This window comes from Danio rerio, chromosome 14 (genome assembly GCF_052040795.2).
Source record: "Danio rerio strain M-AB ecotype USA chromosome 14, GRCz13ab, whole genome shotgun sequence".
NCBI lineage: Eukaryota > Metazoa > Chordata > Actinopteri > Cypriniformes > Danionidae > Danio > Danio rerio.
In genome coordinates this window covers 54,654,511-54,672,202 of record NC_141034.1, presented here as the reverse complement: position 1 = coordinate 54,672,202, position 17,692 = coordinate 54,654,511, and the positions used below count along the sequence as shown (strand labels likewise).

The window sequence follows — 17,692 nt, the reverse complement described above, 5'->3', positions numbered from 1 at the left end:
AATAATAATAAAATGAAATGTATAATAAAATCAAATATGTAAAATGAAAATAAAAATAAATAATAAAATATACAAATAAATAAAATAAATAATAAATAAAATAATAAAATAATCTACATAATAAATTCTACTTTGGCAACTTTTAAAAACCAACTAATTAGTAGTTTAAGTTAGTTCTAGTTAATATTTTTGTTACTATCCCGAACTGACCTAAAGTATAGAGTTGAAAAAATATTGTAGAAGTCAATATTATAGATTTGTTTTATGCTAAGAATCACCAAGTAAAGATCCTGTAACTGAAAAAAATATATATATATAAAAAATATATATAAATAAATAAAATTATATATATATAATCTCCAACAGCAAATATATCAAAACTCATTTTCGTTAGTAATGTGCATTGCAAAGTGCTCCATTTAGACAAGTGGGAATGGCAGTATGAAACAATGAGTGAAGTAAAAACATCCATAACCTATAAACGTTTAAAAAATAATAATAATAATAAAACATTTAAAATATAATTAACAAAAATCAAATAAATAAAATACATACAATAATGAATCTATTAATTAAATAAATAATACATTAAATAATAAAAATAATAAATTTAATAAAACAAATAATAACAAATATAAATAAATAAATTTTATTAAATATATAATTATATTTAAAATAGAAATTAAATACATAAAATTAAATAAAATTCTTTCATTAATTAAATAAAATAAATAAAACAAGATAATAACAAATAATATATAATAAATCAATTCGACCATAGCAATTATTCATAAACAGCTATTTAGTAGTTTACTAAGCTAGTAGCATTAGTTGATATTTTTGTCAACACCCTGAATTGTGACCTAAACTAAAGTGTAGACAAAATATTGTAGAAGTCAATATTATAGATTTGTTTAAAGCCAAAATTAAAAATCAACAAGTAAAAATCCTGTCCCATGTATGCATGTATGTATGTATGTATGTGTGTGTGTATATATATATATATATATATATATATATATATATATATATATATATATATATATGTATGTATGTATGTATATATATATATATATATATATATATATATATATATATATATATATATATATATATATATATATATATATGTATGTATATATATATATATATATATATATATATATATATATATATATATATATATATATATATATATATATATATATATATATATATATAGTAATTCTCCAATTACAAATAACTCAAAATTCAATGTTTTGATTAGTGATGACACGCAGGGATGTTGGTGTGAAACAATGAGTGAACTAAAAACATCTAGACCCTGGAAAAAATAAGTAAATAAATAAATAAAATCCTTCAAAACAATGAAAACAACACTATCAGAATTGATGAGCGGAAGAGAATGTGGGTGCTGGAGAAAAAATAGGGGATTTCACACCTCAGCGTTAAAAATATCCCGCTATAAAAGTGAGTAGGAAGGTCAGGCCGCATCAGAAAATGTCACGCGGCCTGCTGAATCCCATCTCTGGATGGGCGGCGGTAGTAGAACAGCAGCACGAGCAGGGTTTTGACCTTTCTCAACACATCAGGGAGGAGAAATGCCAGATTCCCGTATCCACTGACATAGCAGCATTTTAATGTAGAGCAGCCGTGATTATAAATGAAGCCTCTTGGGTAATGCATTCTTTTGTGGGTTATGCCCACTAAAGCCCGAGGAGATATTGATACGCCGCTCTCCAGAGGGACAGAATGAGGTGTGTGTGTGTGTGCGCGTGTGTGCGCGTGTGTATTCTCTCGCTACTAAAACTGAGCAGATGACATATTGAGGTGATTAGAGCAGTGATGAAATACTCCTGCCCACCCATAGGTCTCTTCAGCGAGAGAATGTTTCCATAGATGTGATTATGTGGTGTTTATATCCGTCCCAAACCACAGAAAGAGTTACCAATTGTCTACGCGCTGACAGACGATCCACGAGTCTAAGCCAGCATCTGACGATTGAGGATCTGCTTAACCCTCTCTGTGAATGGAGAGGGACGTCTAATCACATTTACCACACACACACACTTTTAAAAGGGCTTAATTGTACACGTCCAAGAATCCTAATGACAAATATGAGAGGGTAAATTAAAGACTGCTAGCTTGGTTGCAAATAAATAAATAAATTAATTAATTAATTAATTAAATAATTAAATAAATAGAATAAAAAGTGATATGTATGCAAAATAAATAAAAGTAAATTCTAATATTTTATTTTAAATAAATATGCAAATTACATTGAGCGACTCCTTATCACATTAACAACATTCTCAGAGATTAGGTTCTCTAGAAGAATGCGTGCCTTGGCTCGAAAGGTCAAACAACAACAAATAAGGTCAAGAATCTTGGTGTGACTCTGGAGTCAGATACAAGTTTAAGTAGTCGTGTCAAAGCAGTTAGTAAATCAGCATACTATCATCTCAAAAACATTGCAAGAATTAGATGCTTTGTTTCTAGTAAAGATTTAGAAAAACTTATTCATGCTTTTATCAGCAGCAGAATGGATTACTGTGATGAACTCCTCATTGGCCTTCCCAAAAAGACAGTTGCAGCTTATTCAGAACGTTGCGGCCAGGATTCTGACCAGACCCGAAAATCAGAGCACATCACACCTGTCCTCAGGTGTTTACACTGGCTCCCGGTTATATTCAGAATAGATTTTCAAGTATTATTTCTGTTCTATAAATCACTAAATGGCCTAGGAGCTCAATACATTACACTCACTGAATACAAACCCAACAGATCACTCAGATCATTAGGGTCATACAAACCAGAAATTCCAAGAGTTCAGTCAAAGCAGTGTGAATCAGCTTTCAGCCACTGTGCCCACCGCTGCTGGAATCAGTTGTTTAGCTGTGCCTTTACTGTATGAGCACTATGCTGCATCCTATAGGTTGCACTATTATGGCTGGCTTTTTCATGTTTTAAACCGTTTAAACACACTTTAATCTATTTTATTTGTATTATTTGCTTATTTTCTTATACTTGTCTCTTTTATTCTTGTTAATGTAAAGCACTTTGAATTGAAATGTGCTATAAAAATAAAACACGCCTTGCCTTTTGCATAGCTTAAATGTACCTGGCCAAGGTTCCTAATAAAAAATTAAGAGGCTGAACTGAAGATTGCAACTTTGATTATAAATACATAAAAAAGTAAATAAGTGAGTGAATGAATGAATGAAGGAATTATCTGGAAAATAAATGTAAATCCTGATGTTTTACTTGAAAGAATGGTTTAAAAAAAACAAAAAAAAAAAAACACACATGCTCTTTCGAAAGGCTTAATTGTACACATCTAATAGACCTAATGGCAAACGTAAGAGGGTAAACTGAAGACTGCTAGTTTGGTTGTGAAAAACAAATAAATGAAGAGATTAAAAAAAAAGTGTTAATATGTCTGCAAAATAAATAAGTAAATCCTAATATTTTATTAATTCATTCATTCTCCTTCAGCTTAGTTCCTTTTTATCAGGGGTCATCTCAGCAGAATGAACCGCCAACTATTCCAGTATATGCTGGAATATTTTTATTTATTAATTTTTTTTTAGGAGTATGCTGTTTTTTGTGTATTTTGCACTGTCGTTGTATTTGCACAAATATCTGTATTTTGTACAGTCTGGAGGCAGCACCTAAGCTTTTCACTCATCATAGCACACGTGCTGCTGATGATGCGTCAATAAAAGCGATTTGATTTGATATGTTTTACGCAGTGGATGCCCTTCCAGGTGCCACCAGGTACTGGGAAACACCCATAGACACTCACACTACAGCCAATATTTGTTTACCCAGTTCCCCTTTAACGCAGGTCTTTGGACTGGAGGAAACCGGAGCACCCGGAGGAAACCCACGCCAACACGGGTAGAACATGCACAGAAATGCCAACTGAACCAGCTGAGACTACTTTTCCAACTAGCAACCTTCTTGCAGTGAGGCGACTGTGCTAACCACTGAGTCACCGCACTGCTCTAATACTTTATCTAAAAAATAAAAATGAACATTTTACAGGGACACCGTATGATGTTTACAACATGTTCATTTAAGTGGCTTAATTGTACATGTCCTAGGTTCCTATGACATAAGAGGCAGATCTTGAGAATGCTATTTTGGTTGAAAAAAGTAAATGAATAAAATGGAGGGGGGGGGGAAATAAATACGTAAAAAATAAATACGTAAATCCTGATATTGTATTAAACAAAAAAGAAAACAAAAGTGAAATACACTTTACCACTCGCACTTTTAAATGGCTTAATTGTACACGACCAAGGTTCCCAATGACAAAAAGCTGAACTAAAAAATAAATAAAATAATAAAATGGAGAAAATAAAAAATAAATAAATGAAGCGAAGAAAAGTGATATGTCTACAAAAAAATAAGTAAATTCTAATATTTTATTTAAAAAAGTAATAAATTAGAGGGTCCAACCAATTTACCACTCACTTTTAAATGGCTTAATTTTACATGACCAAGTTTGGTAATGGCAAATAAAAAGCTAAACTGAAAACTGATACTTTGCATGTAAAAATAAACAAATTAATTAATTAATTAATTAATTAAAAACAAGAACAGAAGGTCAAAATACAGAGTGTTGAGATGCCTGCTAAATAAAATTCAATCCTAATATTTTATATAAAAAGGGGCAAACTGATGGGAAAGGGGGACGTGAGAATGCAAATGAATAAAAAAAACTTCTTAAAATTGGGAAAAAGATTGACAGTTTTGCTGCTGCTACTGCAAAAAGGCTGTTTAAGGCCAAACGAGGTGCAAAGTGCATCTACATTATAAATTTAACAGATGATTTCTTCCAAAGTAGGCTGCCAAATAAAGATTTTTTTTTAAATAAATAGAGTAAAAATACATAATATAAACTCCAGCAAAGTAAAAATCAAACAAAAAAACTAAAATATATATTATCTTGAAGAGGCCTCAACAAGCGTAAAGACCATAAAAAAGTGCAAAATGGGCAGTAAAAATACAGATGAAGACGTCCTATAAAGGTGCAAGTAGGCTGCAAATCAATACAAAAATAAAATAAATAAAAATAATGCCAGCAGCGTCAGAGAAGCATAAAAACAAGCAAATAAAAATGCACATCTGCCACAAAACTGTGTTAGCCCATCTAAAGAAAGACCTGAATCTTCATAAAAATAATAAAAAAAGAGAAAGAAAACAGTCTGCAGTAAGCAAACTTCCATCTTCCATATACATCTGCTGGAGACAGTTTGAGAACAGCGCAGGTGGAGATTTGACGTGCTGACTGTGACCCATTGAAGAAAGTTTCTGGACTGCAAACTTGGTCCTCCAGCAAATCTCTCAGCTGCGAGCTCCTTCTAGACTGAATTTAAAGTCTCTATAAGCTCCACAGCCAAAAACTAAAATGTCGAATAAAAACAATGTCTTGCAGAGATTCGAAAAACCACAAACATTTACGTAATTCGTCTTTCTGCAAAGGTGAAAAAGAGGGCCAGGGAAATCAGCCCACTCAGTCATCAGTATTCAACATACAAACTGGAAACGGCAAAGTACCCAAGGCAATCGAAGGTTCATTTTAAAAGCACCTGTTAATATCAAAGTCATTTTTTACCTAGATAAAAGATTCATCCGTAGTTTTCTTTAATAGAGAGAACTCTAATGCACTTGGAGAGAAGCGCATCCCTTCATGTGGCTAATGTGTTTTATATTGCATTTAAATGGTCTGGCGGTGCACTTGTTTTTTTAAACGGCTAAATATAAAGCCATCATGGACCATGATAATCAATCAAGTGGCATTTGAAACAGAGCGATGATCTTGCTCCTACCCAAGCAATTACCCAAAAGGGAAAAAAAATAAGACTAACATTTGTAAGTGCCAATTCCATCTCAGTCTTATAAAGCATAGGATCAGTCTAGGATGAGAGAGAAGAGGTAAATTCCATGATGATTAGGCCTGTCACGATATCTTTATTATATCATCATTATTATTCTCCATAATCCTGGAACAGGCCGTATCCTGAGCAAATTTATTATTAGGCCTGTCATGATATCTTTTGTTATATCATCATAATTATTCTACATAATCCTGGACCAGGCCGTATCCTGAGCAGATTTATCATTAGGCCTGTCATGATATCTTTATTATACCATCATTATAATTATTTACAATCCTGGATCAAGTCGTATCCTGAGCAAATTTATTATTAGGCCAGTCATGACATCTTTTGTTATATGGTCATTAATATTCTCCATAATCCTGGACTAGCTCCTATCCTGAGCAGATTTATTATTGGGCCTGCCCCGATATTCTTATTAAATAATCATTATTATTCTCCAGAATCCTGGACCAAGCCGTATCCTGAGCAGATTTATTATTAGGCCTGTCATGATATCTTTTGTTATATGGTCATTAATATTCTCCATAATCCTGGACTAGCTCCTATCCTGAGCAGATTTATTATTGGGCCTGCCCCGATATCCTTATTAAATCATCATTATTATTCTCCAGAATCCTGGACCAGGCCGTATCCTGAGCAGATTTATTATTATGCCTGTCATGATATCTTTTATTATATCGTCATTAATATTCTCCAGAATCCTGGACCAGGCCGCATCCTGAGCAGATTTATTATTAGGCCTGTCCCGATATCTTTATCATATCATCATTATTATTCTCCATAATCATGGACCAGGCCATATCCTGAGCAGATTTATTACTGGGCCTGTCACAATATCTTTTGTTATATCGTCATTATTATTATTCTCCTTAATCCTGGACCAGGCCATATCCTGGTCAGATTTACTATAAATAAAGTCTGTCATGATATCTTTTATTATATCGTTATTATTATTCTCCATAATCATGGACCAGGCCGTATCCTGGTCAGATTTACTATAAGTTCCGTCATGATATCTATGCTAAGATGCTTTGACACAATCTAAACTGTAATAGTGCTATAGAAATAAAGATGAATTAAAATATTTAATCATTGTCTTCGGCTACAATATCGTATATTATCCTAGCATCCAGCAGTCTTATTCTCCGTAACATTGAAATGCGGTGTTGATGTGTGTTTGTCTGCTGTGTTTTCTGGCAGATGGTGACCTGCTAAAGTCACACAACCCAAAAGCATTCCTGAAAACATCTACCGCAAGAAACAAGAGGTTGGAGAGTTTCCCATGCACTTTTTCAGCTCTAAAGACTACATGTAGATGTATCAGGCTCGCCGTTTCCCCTATACGGAAGGACGCGCCAACAATAAGGAGAAGATGGGAAAGGGTGCAGATGCAGTCTAAAGGAAAGGTAGATTTAGTGACTGATGTCTTCATATATCACAGTCAGCAAGAGCATATTCAATGAACATGTTGGATATCTGATGTGTCTTGACCCTATTGTTAGGGCTGTCATGATATCTTTTGTTTGCTGTATGATACATTGCACCAAATATATATCTATAAACAATATTATTGTAATTTTAAGCCTATTTTATGCCACTCGTTATATAATGCCAGAATGAGTAATAGACAATAACGCCTCCAACTAGAGATAGAGATGTTGCACAATCAGCTAAAATGTTGCTAGTATTGTTTTTATGTATGGGTGATATATATATTGCATCACCAAATAATGATTTAGGTCATGTGCGATAAGTCGGTATAATGATTATTGTGACACGACTAATATTTAAAGATGTGCAGTTTGGAGATAAAATACAAGACATGAATCATGCGCTTTACATGTGCATCAGTGATTACTGAATAGCCACAGCATGATGCAGCAAAAGCCGCCAACACGCCTGCCAAACAGAGACAACCACTTCCCTAACAGTTATTAATAGGACTGCCAGCTCCAAAAGCATATTTACAAGCACACATTTCACACAGTGTATACTGAGATTCATTTGTGACACTCGACCACAAAACCTCATATTGCATGGGTATTTTTATCAATGGGCAAAAGTCTATTAATCTGTCACAGTTCTTGCCATTAACTACTGGCTTTTTACATGTCTATTATTATGACATTAACTGTTCATTAGTAGTTAAAGTATGATCTTATTCTGCATCCCTAATCTTACCCAAAACCTAAACCCAACTACTACCTTAGCAATTAATAATAAACAGCTAATCAGTAGCTTATTAAGCTGGTAGTGTTAGTTAATGCTTTGTTAATGCACTGAATTGTGACCTAAAGTGTTGCCAAAATATTCTCGAAGTCAATATTATAGATATCAGTTATAGATTTTTATGGAAAACAAAATCATTAAAATAGTAAGGCCCAATTACAATTCTATTTTCTACGTCTTCCCCTCCAACTACCCCCAGGAAATAAACCACGAAGAATTGGGACACCACAACTACACACACCCACGTCATCATTTTATCAGAAGCACAGGTTGCAGGAGCGAGCGTTTATCATTTATCCATGCACGAGCGTTGATGCTAATCTTTTTTTTCTAATGAATGAACCGGAAATCTAGTGATTTTCAGCACTAAGACTGTCGGTTGCCTAGTAAAACACCGCACTATTTTAATGTCAATAGAAGGCAGTGCAGTGCGTGCATGTCTTCGGGTGTTGCAAAAAACGCAAAACTGTTCTGTGTATTTACTTCATGCTCATATTCATGGATTTAACCAAAACCTTAGTATCATGGCAGATGTGCTGTAAAAAATCTATTTCACTGCCGCCAGACATCCGACAGACCGGACTACTCTATCAAAGTCATCAGGTACAGTTATCAGCATTGATGATATGTTGAGATATATTTTGCAGCTGTTATTAAGAGACTATCCTTAGCTAAATTTAGCTTTTTTTCTTTCTCCAAAGTGTTTCTTTAAAAAGAACACATTAACCTTGTTATGAATGTAATAAATCAGCTGCTTTGTAGTGATAATACTTTGTTTTTGTGGGTCTCTTTGCTCATTTTTGCAGCCATGTTGCTGCTGTAGCTAGTTTAGTCAAAGACTCTCATAGCCCCTCATTTATAGTGTGGTTCTACAAAAAATCCTTGTTTGAAGGGCTATGTTTTCCTTTCCCTTACCCCAACACCTCCAGGCTAAAGAGAACACCTCCTACCCTTTCACGTGAATACACAAACCAAGGGACAAGGGCTAAAGGCTGATTTATACTTCTGCATTAAGCGCACGCATAAGCTACGGTGCAGCCTACGTGTTGACACATAGCCCTACACGACCCGATGACACGTAGCGCAAGCTCTGTGATTGGTTGGCTGGGTAGTGCTGACGAGTCTTGGCGGGAGTGAAAGCCGCCTGAGCCCGATGGATTGATTGTTTACAAGTGTGGAGTCCCATGAAGCAGCTCCGGATGGAAAGTTTTGTTTTCACCACATGGTTAAAGTTGTTGCACATCCACCAGTTCTGCCTCAAAATAGAGCAACTTGTACATTCAGGAAGCGTTCAGAAAAAACAAAACACCAGTGAAGAAACTCGACACAGAGGAACAAACACCTCTCTGCCCACTAGCGTTTCGGAAGTGTTATTACAGAGTAACAGAAACAGCGCGCAGAAGTATAAATGAACAGCTATGCCCAGTGTATGCGTCATGGGTCGTGCCGATCACTTGACGCAAAAGTAAACCAGGCTTTAGGGGTAGAATTGGGCCCAAGTAAAGATCATGTTCCATGAATATAGATTGTAAATCTCCAACTTCAAATATATTAAAACTTCATTTAGACAAATGTTAGGCTATTTCCAGATTTATCCAGATTTTTCCAGACTCCAGATTTATTTTCATAGCTATAATCAAAGGAAAACATTGTCCAATTCTAACAAACCATACACATCAATCACATCTTTTCAGATTTCATAAACGAAGCATAAATCAAAATTTCCAAACAATTGGACACTTATGGTGCTTTCACACTAGCACTTTTGGTCCACACCCGGGTTTGTTGGACGTCATTTAGCTAGTGAACTCAGGTGTGCCTGACGGAGGTGTTCTGGGGTACGGTTCATGCAAACTCGGGTACAGTTCACTTTTGATGTGAATGTAATCGTACCAACAGAAGTAAACAGCCAACTGTACAAGAAACTACATAGGTTTCATAACATTCATTCGTGTGCGCATGTCTGTGTATCACCTCCTAAGTGGGACTGACCCAGTGTAAACAGTGTTAATGTCTGCTTGCCTCCACCAAAAACGGCTTCTGCAAACATTGCATAATGCTTTTAATGTTTTTTTGCAGCAGATAGACTCAGGTGGCTATCTGTATTTTGGTTTTGGACAAAAAAAAAAAAGTGTTTAAAAAGCAGAATTAACGTAATATGCAATTGCTCCATTTTGGCGTTTCACTTAAGTGGTCCTCACCTAAGCAACAGTTGGGTATGGTCTAGGCCAGTGCTTCTTAACTGGTGGGTCGTGGGAACATTTTCAGTGGGTCGCGGAGTGTGTGGTCAAAAAATAAATAAATAAATAAAAAGTTTTTTTTTTTTACTTATTTTGCTTATACCAGACTTTTATTTTGAAATGTGTGCGCGACAACCTTACCATTTGACATGTGAAATTTCATTTAATTATTGCAACAAATATGTCGAAGGGCAAGTACGACCCTGAATATGTAAAGTATGGAGATATATATATATACACACACTGATGAAAAAAAGACTTAAAGCCTCAGTTTAATATGTATTGAGGTGCTCTCAAAAGAAAGCATGAAACCTTCTAAATTAAAACAACATTTAGAAACCATAAAACATGTTTTATTATGTTTATTATTAACAGTATTTGTCGTTTTTACTTTGTAAAATATCTGTAATTTGATCCAGCAATGACAGCAATAAAATAGTTTATTTGTAAGTCTTGGTGAATGTCTTATGATGTATCTGTTACTAGTTTACGTTAACAAATGTTTTATAAATGCTAAAATTGTATTATAGTTCCTAAAAGATTTGGGTGGCGGCTTGATGACCATGTAAACATGTGGGTCCCATGGCCAAACCAGTTGAGAACCCCTGGTCTAGGCGATTAAACCAAGTGTGAAAGCACTATTACACTCATGAAAATTATGTTTGCTGTTTGTTCAAACGACTTATTTAAAATGAGCTAAAACAACACTTATTAAGATTTTTATTGTGACAACTTAAATATTCAATGTGTAATCCATTTAAATGTATAAAAACTAATACGGTATCTTAATTCTTTCATGTTGTCCCAACCCAAATGCATCGTAAGGAACCCATCATCTCTAACAGTGTATAACTGATTTCATGGCCTGCTTTTCACCAAAATATGAATGCTAAACTCAAATGTAGTGCTGTGTGATCATGCTAGAACTGAATAGAAACATGATTGCATCAAGAAATGAGTCTTCTGCAGAAAAGACAGACAGATCTGCTTCAGCTTGTTCAGGTTAGCTGGATGACGCCTACGCAACACGATTGTTAAATGGTGCCATGAAACTGGAATGAGATCAAAACAACATTTTGGACACTATAGAGCTTTTTTGTGCTTGAGCCAGACTGCTATTTATTTGGCCTTGTGCTTGGGTCACTGTCCTGCTTGAAAGATGAACTTTGAGTGTTTTTCAGCAAACAGAAAGAGCTCTTGTTCTCACAGCCGAGCATGATGGACAACTTTTCCTAGATGTCTGTGTGGTTTGAAGATTCTCACAGTCCTCTGAGAGACTCAAATGCAGTTGTGAACTTTTTAAACTTATGGATTTGTTTATCTCTTATACTCCCTTCACAGAAATTCTTCAGATTCACAAGACTGACAGGTTGTTGTTGTTTTTTTAACCAGTGAGTTTCCCATGACCTCAGATCACAGAATAAGGATTTTGCCTTTTTTTAGAATCAAAAACAGATTTGAGAACTATTCCAACTAATTCATTAATGCAGAGTTTAGACTGCATGATTTTTAAAGTAGTGGCGTCACAGATATTTTCATACAGCATTGTCGATGCTGTGTTTACACTGTAGGATGGAGGACAAGGCGTTTCATACTGCATGACTAAAGTCATCGAAAATGTTGTCTTGGTCCACAAACTACGTCTCACAATCAAACACACACGAGAAGTGACATGGAAACAACGCCAGGTCACGTAGTATATCTTTTGTTATTACCTACATAATGAGAAAGAATCCTTTAGTGGTGTAGAAAATGTACTCATTTTGCTCAAGTGGGACATTTTCTCTCAAACTTTTTTCTTTTTTGACCCAGTTGTGGATGACATGGGTGCTCCTGACAAATTTCCACTAGTTTTTCCTCCATTTCCTGGGTCCAAATAGACCAAAAATGGGCGCTTTTAACTTCTATGCAACCTCCAGATGGCCTGCCGATACCCACACCAATTGATGCTGATCTCTCATTGGCTGTAGGTAATCAGTGATATTATTTTCAATCAGAACACACTTCACATGGCATGATTTGAATCATCGACAGCTCCAGATATTTAGCCTGCCAAATATCTCACGGGTGTCTGCGATTCATTGGCGATTCTCTCAGATGGCGTCTTTGATAGTTCACACTGTGTAATTGTTGCTCATGTGAACGAGCACAGATTTAACTGTGATTTCAGGTATTCGTCTGCAATTTCTCAAAACCTGTTGGCAAGTCATAATCAGGGCAAAAATTATGAGGTCTGAACTCTGCATTAGAGTACTGAAAAAATTATGTTTGCTAAATGATCAAACTACTTATAAAAAAAAAAAGCTGAAACAATTCTTTTTTTTGTTAAAAACAACTTAATTGTTTTAAGTTCAATCCACTTAAATTTGTTCATATTTATAAGTTAAACTTAATTCCTTCATGTTTTCCCAACACAAATTGGCATAAAAAGCATTTTATACAGCGAGCGCTGACAACTCTTATATTAAAGAGATAGTTCACCCAAAACTGAAAAGCCTGTCATTTACGTTTCTTTCTTCTGTTTAGATTTTTCTAACTATAACTGTGACTTTGTATTCAGTTCATGATCTTATTTGACGTCAACTTACTACAAAAAGTTCTTTTTTCTACCACAAGTAACAGTAAATAATGTAAATAACAGGTCTCTGCAGAAACAATGGCATAAACAAATGAATAACCATCCATAATTCAACACTATTGTGTCGGTAGACTACATGTGTTTGATTGGATGTAGCTCTGTGGACTCTTATCTTTCAAAATAAACTGTAATGTACAGCAATGAATGCTTGTCTGACTTATTACAATGATATTCAATCCATATGGGATAATTGTTTTCTGTATAATTTCCACAAATATTGCAAATACATTCTTTATAAGCTTGTTATTAAAAAAACAACTAGCTGCAATGGCTGCTTGAGGGTTGTAGCTATAGAGTAATTTATAGTTTGTCACGATTACTTGTGTTTTTTTTGGTGTAATCGATTCGTAAACACAACTTTTTTTCCCAGTTGAAAACAATATATTTTATTTTTTTAAACATTTATAATATTTTAAATCAGTAAACACGTCAGGCTAAATAATGAAAATGAATCATTGACTTCTACTGTCTTCATTAGCTTCAAAAACACAGTTTTCTTTATCATTTGAAATGAAATCTTTTGATATTTTTTTTCTGCTGGAGACATTTTTGTCCTAAACAACAACAAAAAAAGTTTTAAAAATTAAAAAAATCTTACTTATACCGTAGCAACGGTATAACAAAAAATGTTGGCTGTTTTAAAACTTTGACTTTTCCAAACATTGGTATACCTTGAAAACTGTTATGGTCCCATGCCTACTTGTAACCTTTGACTTTAACAGTATTTGTTTTTTCTACAATCAATGGTTAGCAGTTACTGACATTATTCAAAATAGCTTCCTTTGTGTTCAACAGGAAAATAAGAAACTCCAAGGTTTGGAAACACTTGAAGGTGATTAAATAGTTAATATATTTTCATTTTTGTATGAACAATCCCTTAAGCACTTTTTAAACACCACATTTGAGCTCTAAATCTTTCTTTAAGGTTCACAATCAAAATAATGATAATCTACCACTGGTGACTGAAGGAAATGTTGTAGCTACCATAATGATTCACAGGTAGGAAGTGAAAGTGTCATTAATTCAATTGCTATTCCAACTGCGTAAAATGTAGAACCGCTACCGACACAGCAACCAAGTACCTAAAAACAGCACATTAGAGCATTTCCCAACCAATCCGTTTCTATGTAGCAGAGTAATTGGGTAAAATGAGACAAGAGGCTAAAGCACTAAAATCTTTGAATAAGTACTTCTGCAAGGCACATTGCCTTAATGTTGAAAACATGATTGACTGACCCAATACTGCGAACAAATACTGCAAACATGGATAATCTGTTATTACTTCACAACAGTTTAGGAAGTGCATCATGTTATAGTGGGTTCAGAAAACATAATATCAGTCCAATGTGCCACGATCCATTTGATGCAGAGCTTGTAAACAAAAACTGGATGCAAGAATCTGTCATTACATACACAACCTGACAAAAGTCTTGTCGCCTATGATTCAAGTTTTAGAACAACGAATAATACTTAACTTCTAGTTTATCACTTGGTATCAGAAGTGGCTTATATGATGGGCAAAGGCCTCTAGATCAGTGGTTCTCAAACTTTTTACATCAAGTACCACCTTAGAAAAAAATTGTCTCTCCAAGTACCACCAAAATGAGCAGTATTGAAATACAGTAGCATTGTAGGCCCAGTAAAGCAGCTACAACTCTGCAAAGTTAAAAAACCTGGCAGATTACCTCAGAAATATAGCCTATATATAACTTATGGCATATTATATACATCATTTTTAATAAATTTTGAATTATATGTAGCATGTACATGACATATTTAATTCCTCCGTGTACCACTAGAAGGAAGCCCGCGGACCACTAGTGTCGCGGATCACAGTTTGAGAACCACTGCTCTAGATTATACTTATTTTACCACAATAAAATCAAATTGTAATTATTTAATTACGACAGAAAAGGTCTGACTTTGCTTAAACAAAAGTCTTGTCATTAACAGAAATAATGTCCAGTATAGAATATAAAGTCCTGCTGCAGTGGAGAAACGATGAATATGGTGTCTGACTCCATCATGAGCTTGGAGGACTGCATCCATACATCTCTGACATGACTCAAATCATTTATTAATAAAGTCATCTGGAATGGCAAAGAAAGCGTTCTTGCAGGACTCCCAGAGTTCATCAAGAGTCTTTGGATTCATTTTCAATGCCTTGTCCTCCATCTTACCCCAGACATGCTCAATAATGTTCATGTCTGGTGACTGGGCTGGCCTGGAGCAGCTCGACCTTCTTTGCTTTCAGGAGCTTTGATGTGAAGGCTGAAGTATGAGAAGGAGCGCTATCCTGCTGGAGAATTTGCCCTCTCCTGTGGTTTGGGCAGCACAAATGTCTTGATACCTCAGGCTGTTGATGTTGCCGTCCACTGTAGATCTATCACACGCCCCATACTGAATGTAACCCCAAACCATGACTTTTTCTTCCCCAAACTTGACTGATTTCTGTAAGAATCTTGGGTCCATGTAGGTTCCAGTAGGTCTTCAGCAGTATTGGTGATGATTGTGATGCAGATCAACAGATGATTCATCTGAAAAATCCACCTTCTGCCACTTTCCTAAACGATCAACTAGAATTATTTAGTTATTATTAGTTGCTCATACAACTGGGATTGATGACAAGATGTCAGGTAGTGTATAGTATATTTTTCACAACATCCCAATAGAAAGAGAAGCATTTCCCCAGTCTTTTATGTTCGTTAATACTCATTTCACTCAGTCACTAGTTTCATCTGTTAAAGATAGCAATGCATGATGGAATAGTCTGTTCATAACAATAATTTAACTGCATAATCTGACAATGACTTCACCCAAAGGCAAAAATATGATCAATCTTGAACCTATCAGAAAGTATCAAATCTTGAAGTGCTGAGCTCAGAGTCTGTGGGATTGCTTTTTTTGGGGGGCTGTTCAACTGTATAGAAGAAAATTTACAGGCCTGTCACCGTTAAGCAGCCAAGGGCCAGAACTGGGATTAATCCAACCTGGGGTGGTGCCTATGGATCACCATAAATCTTCCCTGATTGAATGTAAATTGGAAAACTATGCATGTCGGTATACATCACTAGGATAAAGCACACGTGTTGCTGCCCGCAGGTCTGCTTCACTACAATATGAAAACCCAATTCCTATCAGTGTTTTGCTTTCTGTGCCTTCATGCGAGTGCACGGAGGGCATCATATTTATGGGTATATTGTGGTGGCTCACACATTTGCATGATAAATCTCAATTACACTGCTTTATTTGCTCAGCACTGTGCTCGTGTAAACTCCACGGATCAGAAGTCTGCAGAATCTGCTCGTAAATTCTTAATAAACTGCAGTGCAGACCTTTGTGTGGCAATGACCTAAATCCTGCCGTCCTCCTCATCTTCACCCTACACTCCTTCTTTAAACTTTAATCAAACCCTGTTACAGCCATTTAACTCGTTATTAAACCTGCCTGAACATTTCTGACAGCTCTCTCAAATGATCCAAAAGCTGCCTTGATACAAAAGGCAGGCATAAACCCTTTGACGCATACAATATTCAATCTACTTCCTGCAATGGCTTTATAAAGAGATGCATGTCAAATATCACACATTTGAAGTGTTTTCAAACAAATAACACTCATTTTAGGTGGCAGACATTACAATACACAAGTACTGGCAAAACATAACATTATTGCTTTGTACAAATACCCTAATGTATAGAAGTCTACGGGCTATACTACTACTACTACTACTACTAATAATAATAATAATAATAATACAAGCTGATGTGCATTGTTCATATCAGATGCACAGTTTAGTTTATAAGAACATCAATGCTATTCTCGTTCAAGTTAAACAGCCACTTTCATTATATTGAGCAAAAGTTGTTGATTTAACACACTAACACCCCATTCACACAGGGTGTCAGTGTCAATGCTTTCCATCAACTTACAGGGGTCTGGGGAAATGCTAGCCCTTTAAATTTTAAAGGGCCATGAAACCCCCTCGTTTCAGCAGGGTGTTTTCACACCTCTACTTTGGAAAAAGTCAGAAAAGTGGGCGTGTCCAGCTCTGTTTAGGGGGGAGTGTCGGAGGAAGAAAAGAGGGATGGTGTGGGAGTGTCTATTTGGGCGCGCTGAATTTCAGAGTCAAAATACACACACAGGGGAGAAAGTGACTGTGTTTACATGGACATCTGTAGTCAAATTATTTGCCAAATTATTAAATGGTGGACTTTAACTGCAGTTTGGCTCTTTCATTCAGGGAATTCAGTCATGTCCCTCGCGACAAACGAGATATTTGATTCGAGGAACTGCTCTAAGCGTGTATTTTTCATGCAATGTTTGATACCGCACGGCGAATGAGAGAAAAAAAACCGCTCCGCATTTCCCGGAAACTTAGATGCACACGGCAGGTAGTGTCAGAAAGCCGCGTGTGTTATTCCAGTCACAAAATGCGGTGAAAATCCTACACGAGGTTAAAGTTTGGTTGTGGTGCTAACATGTTTACACTCGGTGCAATAGTTAACTTAGTTCGATACGAAAAAACTGAATAAACAAAGAGCACTGGTCGCTCACTTACCAAATCTGTAGAGTCAGGACAATCACCAGCAACTAGAACCGCGTCTTTATTAAGAGGAGACTACAAGCGAATCCGGATCTCAGCGTTTGCAGATGAGAACAGCGTTTGCAGATGAGAA

At 35.5% G+C, this 17,692-nt stretch overlaps 2 protein-coding genes across 3 annotated transcripts in view; both read right to left on the bottom strand.

Annotated features, from left to right (window-relative positions):
• nsd1a (nuclear receptor binding SET domain protein 1a) overlaps positions 1-17,692 on the bottom strand; it is a 1,446,438-nt gene that overhangs the window by 449,534 nt on the left and 979,212 nt on the right. The window lies entirely within an intron of this gene.
• ctnna1 (catenin (cadherin-associated protein), alpha 1) overlaps positions 1-17,692 on the bottom strand; it is a 192,052-nt gene that overhangs the window by 27,511 nt on the left and 146,849 nt on the right.